This window comes from Phasianus colchicus, chromosome Z, assembly GCF_987193195.1.
Source record: "Phasianus colchicus chromosome Z, bPhaCol1.hap1.1, whole genome shotgun sequence".
Lineage (NCBI taxonomy): Eukaryota > Metazoa > Chordata > Aves > Galliformes > Phasianidae > Phasianus > Phasianus colchicus.
The window spans coordinates 37,375,668-37,382,973 of NC_143476.1; the positions used below are offsets into that span (position 1 = coordinate 37,375,668).

The window sequence follows — 7,306 nt, forward strand, 5'->3', positions numbered from 1 at the left end:
AGGTAGATTACAATTTAAAGATAACTGTGAACTGAGATTGACAGTAATTTATGTATCATGCTACAATTTTTCTGAGTTCTATAGCACAGCTTCTATGGATTCACAAATGTAGCTGAAATCTGCCTTCAGCCCTATCTATTTACTTCAGGCAGTTAAATTTATTCATTTAATCAATGCTACAAGGACAGCTCTGAAAGTAATGCCTCCTATTTTATGATGTTGGTCCGTGATGTCAGAAGTGGATGTGGGTGGCATGGCAGTAGAAGATGACCTTCCCAGGGATATTCTGTTACATTTTGTAGCCATGTGACAGATGGCAGCAGAGGGGCACTCTGATAGAATGGCATCTGACATGGATATACAGATGAAGCAAAGGGGTGAAGATGAATTCCTCCATGCAGAAAAAATGGCACACGCTGACATTCATCAACACTTGCTGAAGGTTTATGGAGACAAAACAGTGGATATGAACACAGTGAGGCGGTGGGTGGTGCATTTCCATGGTTGTGACTTGACAGTGGTCACTTCTGCTGGTGCAGATTGTTACGAACATGGCATGCAGGCTGTCATTTATTGTTGCTGAAAATTCAAAGCAAGTGGTGGTGACAAGGTTTAAAAATAACACTTTGTAGCTGAGAATTTTCTCTATCAAATAGTATTATTGTGCTCTTCATACTTGTTATACTTTCCACTGAAATAAATAGGAGGCATTACTTTTGGAGCAATCTACTTTGCAGATTAACCCATTGTGCTTTGGACTCTCCTCCAAAGCAGGACAGTGTGTACCAAAATAAAAGCGTGGGCCACTTGGAAATAATGGTATCTCTCCCTTAGGAACAGCTGGCGACTCCAGACCCCTGAATACAGCTGTCCTTCATATTTGGGACATGTTTCCTTTTCTGGTAGGTACACATCCTATGTGATTCTCCTGTTCTGAATGGTTGCTTTAAACACTTAAAAAGTTTTTGATGTTTAATAAGGGATGGTGTGTGTGTATGGGAGAGGCCTGGGGAGGTCGTATCTGGAAACATCTTAACCATCTTCAAATAGAAGAGAAGATAAATTCACTTTCTCTTCTGCTCCCTCACTGTTGAACAGTTCCTCCTCGACACTGCCAGGGGAATGCTACTTTTTTTCTTCACTTCAAATAGTTAAATAAATAAAAGCAGTGGCCCTGTTTACTATCTCATTTCCACTACTTTTAAACTGAACAAATCTTCTGAACTCAGAGGAATTAAACTGATTTTAAACTCCAAAGAGGGAGCACAAATTCCATTCTCTTTGTAGATTCTTTTTCATACAGATCAGAGTGGCTTACAGCAGTCTGAAAACTGATTAAGAAAAACAGCCAACTTGAAAGGTGTCCTCTTAAAAGACTTTTAGAGGCACTTATGGAAAGTTCTACATAATTTAATGTGGATGGCACAAATATGATTGTGCTGAAATTACTTTCTGAACTTGTAAAACTAAGTAACCCACAAAACCTTTTCTGTGGGATTTTAACATATCCTGTCGTTGGCAGAGTAGTCTGCTATTTTTACTGGTATGTTGATACCCTAAAAATATGGAAGAACCTTTGTATTGCTTTGGGTTTCTCAGGTCAAAACTGACTGTCCAGTGGAGGGCCACAAAGATGACTGGGGATCTGAAGCATCTCCCTTGTGAGGAAAGGCTGAGAGACCTGGGACTGTTTAGCTTTGAGAAGAGAAGGCTGAGAGGAAATTTTATCACTGTCTATAAATATCTAAGGAGTGGGAGGCAAGGGGATGGGGCCAGGCTCTTCTCAGTGGTGCCCAGAAATAGGAAAAGGGGCAATGGACATAAACCAGAACATAGAAAGTTCCATATGAACATTTTACTGCAAGAGTGACAGAGCACTGGGAAAGGCTGCCTAGAGTTGAGTCTTCCTCTCTGGAGACATTCAAAACCCACCCGGACACTTTCTTATGTAACTTACTGCAGGGAGCCTGCCTTAGCAGGTGGGTTGGACTGGGTGATCTCCAGAAGTCCTTTTCCACACCTGAAATTCTGTGATTCTGTGAAATGAGAACTCAGCAGAACTTGTGAGTACTGGTGTCCTTGTGGGAAACTGCATGGTGCTGTATTAAGCATTCATATGGCTGAACGTGCAGTGTAAGTTAGCAAAGTAGTTGATCAACATCATGGTGACATCAGCAGTTTTCATCTACTTGGAGATTTCTGGCTAAGGCATTATGTAAAGCACACATTGACCTAATCTTAGTGCTGGAGTGACCCCGGATATGGATCCTATTTGGAAGACAGGGTTGCGGTGCCCTTACCTCAGCTGGTGTTGTGTGAGATCCTTGCTTCATGCAACTGAATATGCAGTTGTACCTATACAAGAAATCTCACTGGTATTACAGTAAAAATGGGGGCAGGAAAGATTTCACTGCAGGAATATATCACTACTGCTCACATCCCCTTTATTATGTATTTACTGTAGATTTACTTCATTTTCATCATTTTCCTTCTTCCTGGGCCGCAACCTACCTGCCTCATGAGCGCACTACACGCCCAGAGATGTGCTTGCCACTGCTCCTCAGCAGGTGAGTTCAGCAGTGCTGCACCATTCAACCACTGAAGCATCTGACCCTCCTCTTTCAACTGCTCATTCATTGATCCCTGTGAAAGCCACTTCAGTAGTTACCATTTCAGTAAAAGAAAAAGGAAAGGCTTTTCATGCACCTTATTATGCATTTCAGACGGAGAGGAAATACAGAAGTGGTCCACATACCCATATGATGCATCATCCATATGTATACTTGCGCGGAAGGCAGTGTGAATGCTGTCTCATCCTCTGAGCATGCAGCTGCAGCATTTCAGTAGCATTTCACAGGTGGCTGAGGCTTTTTTCAGGTCTCAGATCCTCCTGGGGGTGTCAAACCTTTCAATTTAGGTTTCCTTTTTTTTTTTTTCCTCTTTTTTTTTTTTTTTTTGACAGAAACTAGAACCTGAAAGGACCTGAAAACATCCTTTGAAATGCTGTGAGCATGGCACCTGTGCGTTGGACCTCAGAGAAAGAAGGGAGGAACTGCAAATTACAAATTACAGAAGGAGTATTTTTGTGGTACAGAAAATCTTCTAGATTTGACTTATTTCCCTTAGTGATAAAAATGCCCCCACATGTCCTGAAGCATTATTTTTCCTTTGTGTGGACACAATACATGGAGAGAGTAGAGAAGAACAGAAGAAATACCTGGATAATCCCAGGTGTTTATAGAGACTAGCAGAAGAGCTCTTTGAGAACAGCCCTGCAGAGAAGGATTTGGGCGTCCTGGTGGCCGAGAAGCTGGACATGAGCCAGCAGTGTGCACTTGCAGGCTAGAAGGCCAACTGCGTTCTGGGCTGCATTAAGAAAGGGGTGGCCAGCAGGGAGATGGAGGTGATTGTCCCCTTCTGCTCACATCTTGTGAGGCTCCATCTGCAGTTCTGCATCCAGGCCTGGGGCTCCCAGTACAGGAAGGACATGGAGCTCTTGGAGCGGATCACTGCGATGATCAAAGGGCTGGAGCAGCTCTCCAATGAGGAAAGGTTGAGGGAACTGGGCTTGCTTAGCTTGGAGAAGAGAAGGCTCCAGGGATACCTCATTGTGGCCTGCCAGTACTTGAAAGGAGCATATAAATAAGAGGGAGAATGGCTATTCACAAGGGTGGATAGTGAAAGGACAAGGGGGAATAATTTTAAATTGAGAAAGGGGAGATTTAGGTTAGATATTAGGAGGAAGTTTTTCACTCAGCGGGTGGTGACGCACTGGAACAGGTTGTGCAAGGAGGTTGTGGATGCCCCATCCCTGGAGTCATTCAAGGCCAGGCTGGATGTGACTCTGGGTAGCCTGGTCTGGTGGCTGGTGACCCTGCACATAGCAGGGGGGTTGAAACTAGATGATCTTTGTGGTCCTTTTCAATCCAGGTCATTCTATGATTCTATGAAATGAAAACCAACATTCTTATATTTAAAGAAGAATCTAAGTAGAGGTACCCTGAGTTAGACCAGTGCTCTGCACCTAGCACTATCCCTGGCAGGAGGTGTCAGATCTTGTCAAGTTAAGAGCTTTCTTTGTTATCTTGAAGTGAGTTATCAAGACAAATGACACACAACTCAGGTGAAGAAACTATTACTCTTCTGACACACCTGTGTCTGACAGGCCAAATAGATGTATTATTTTAGACATGCCGTTGTAATGTTATGTTGAAGCTATGGAATTCTGTAGTGAGTTATAATATGGCTCTTTCAGCTTTTTTTATTATCCAGTGTATTAGCACAAGAATGGTAAGATGAATTTATGTGTTTTTCATGGTAGAGGTCAGCATTTGTAAGACACTACCAACAAGATAGTACATAATATGAAGTAATACTTCACCTATACCAAGCAACAAGTCATAATGTTAACTGTTAAAAGACTGATGCTTGTATTTGGAATATTCAGTTACTCAGTTCAGCTAGTAACTAGGTCTAGACTAGATCTAAACTAGCAGGCTCACAATAGATAGATAAAATGATAAACCTGATGATATCTCTGCTGTTTAATTTGTATTGCAATGCATTTTTTAAGTAACATAAAATTTTGCAAATGGTGAGGAAGAAGGGGAAACAAACAAAATATAAAGGTGATTCTGGGTATCTTCCTGCATATTCACTGCACTGAGGAACACAAAGGGGAAAAAAATACTGACCCTACCTGAAAAAACAAGCAAAGATAATTTCACCATTAATGCTGGAAAACTGAAATTTTCTTCCATCCATCCATCACTGATTGCACTTTTGAAAACAAAGGTGTATTTTGGAGGCATTTAGTGAACTGAATTTCCTGCTGACAGAGAGCTTGGAGACCAGGTTATTTTAAAGTCTTTTGAAAATCTGACCCTCAGCAGTGGAATATAAGCAGACAGAATTAAACTTTGAGTGTGGCCCAAGATTATAGCGCACAGCTTCCTAATAATGACAGAGAGCACAATTTTGAATGAAGATAAGAACCTTATGTAACATTTCTGACGTGCACACATACTGATAGACAATAATTTTAATCAAAAGATGTGGAATAAAAGCAGTGGTGAGCAAGCTAGTGACTGCTCTTTGTGACAACAGAACCCATGGATTGTTTTGCCAGAGCAAACATGGAAATGCCTGTTGTAATAACAAACCACAGTGACATCATCTATCCAAAGTCAAAATCCTCTGGAAGTGCTGGATGCCCACATTTCACAGGCAGACAACCTACATCCTGTTCTCAATATCCTGTGATTTGCAGTGCAGCTACTTAATGTTTGATCATTCCACTTGCATCTCATTTTATCACAGGGCTCTTCTCTGCTTTCATTTTGTTTTACACTTCTTTTTTTTTATGTTTTACACTTTACATTGGAAAGGACTGCCACTAGAGTCAACATGTACACAGATATGTAAATGAGAAGCAAGTTCAAAATCATATCTTCTGTCCCACATGCACACTCACTCAACAAAATTACATCTTCTCCCACAAATACACACTCATTTCAGAGGGTATTTTTTTGTATTAGGTCATTACCATTTACATATTTTTTTGTTGCATCCTTCAACTTTTTTCTATGCATGATTTACTGACCTTAGAAAACATAATAATAACACTATAATAAAGCAGTTAAAGCAGTGAATAACTTCTAGAATTAGTATTGGTCAATAGTTCACAAATGTATGTTTACAGTACTAGCACTCAATTTCTGAGCATAATCTAACAAATGGTTGACCTACCAGGCCAGTAATTCTCTCTGAGCTACTCTACACATCAGGAAAAACAGATCACTGGCATCCACTGTGTGATGTCTCTTCAGCTACACAGACAAAAGTAGATGCAGCTAAAGCAAGAAGGTCAGCAGCTACTTCATTTGATATATGCGATTAATTTAACTGAAAATAGTGTGCTCTAGTTTTCCTCATTTTTGTATAGAAGCAAGTGCCTCATTATGTCTAATTAAGCCTTTCTTTACATGTTACCTATGCCACAGGGAGTCTTTCCAAGCTAAAAGTCAGTGTGGTGTGCCATGACGTGTTCATTTTTCAGGTAAGCAGTAATATGTATCACTCTATCAGTTTATAACTCTCAGCTGTGTAACATCAGTGACTACACACCATCTGGGAATTCTTGCTCATATTCTCTTTGACTTAGATTTCAACCAGTCACACATAAAGACCATACAATTAAAGCCTAGAAAACTATCACCTGGGTTCTCTGGAATAATCAATATTAAATTAAGCTTCCTAGTATCACCATAAGTTGGTGCAAAATGCACACAATGTCACAGGAGGTCTATAAATTGCTTCTTAATTTTCACCTTGTTCTCTTGTAACTTTGCTTTTGATTTGAAAAATCGGTTTTATTGAAAAGTGACTTCATTCAAAGCAGAGATTTTTCTTTTTTACAGAAATTTGCCAACATCTAGAACAAAAAAAGGAAGCATTACTACACAAAAATATTTTTGGGGGGAAACATACTGGTAATGAGAAAAAAAATCAGAAAATTTTGCACATACATTTTTAAGTGTAAGTTGTAAATACAAAAAAAGATCTTGTTATTGGAAATAGACATGGAATTAACATAAAACTGCTAGACTGACCATGCAATTTGATGATGGCAAATCAAGAGTGTCCATCAGTGAGAGATTACTAGGAAATTTACAGAACTGCCTTTTGAGTGAAGTTCATTATTTGTCCTCCAAAGGTAGCTGTAAAACATCTACTGAAGTGGCCGTGGACTCTTATTATGATCTTCAGATTTTAAAGTCAAAATGAAGCAATTTTTAGAACTAGTATTTGTTTTTACAGAACAATGATCAGCAGTGTTGAAGTGTGCAGCGGTACAGTACTATACAAAGCCTTATCTCAATAAATAGATTCAACAGCCTTGCCTTTCCCAGTTAAATTTCAGAGAAAAATCACCAGACTTCCACCAGTAGAAATCAAGTGGAAGCTTCTTCACCGACAGGCAAGGAAAACAGGATTTGAGAAAGAGTTGTAGAATCACAGAATATTCCAAGGTGGAAGGGACCCATAAGGATCATTGAGTTAAAACACAATCAGGACACATCACAACAGGGCCAACTCAGCAGCTTAGCATGAAAAATCACAAAAATATTCCACACTTAGAGCTGATAAAAGACACAAAACACTTAAAAAAACTCAGACGTAAGAAATGCCAAAGTCACTTCTGCTTGCAGCCTTTGAAGATAACTGGCCAATCAGTCAGAAGATGACTATGATGATACGCTTGCATCTGGTAATGCAACAAAACTTCCTCAGTGCTCCTTCCCTC

The 7,306-nt window shown here is 40.0% G+C and overlaps 1 long non-coding RNA gene across 1 annotated transcript; it reads left to right on the forward strand.

Moving 5' to 3' along the window:
- The first annotated feature begins 832 nt into the window (after window positions 1–832).
- On the forward strand, window positions 833–3,079 carry LOC149912872 (uncharacterized). Its single transcript, XR_016462221.1, has 3 exons — window positions 833–902; window positions 2,465–2,567; window positions 2,963–3,079. It is a non-coding gene; the product is annotated as an uncharacterized LOC149912872 (long non-coding RNA).
- Window positions 3,080–7,306: the final 4,227 nt, after the last annotated feature.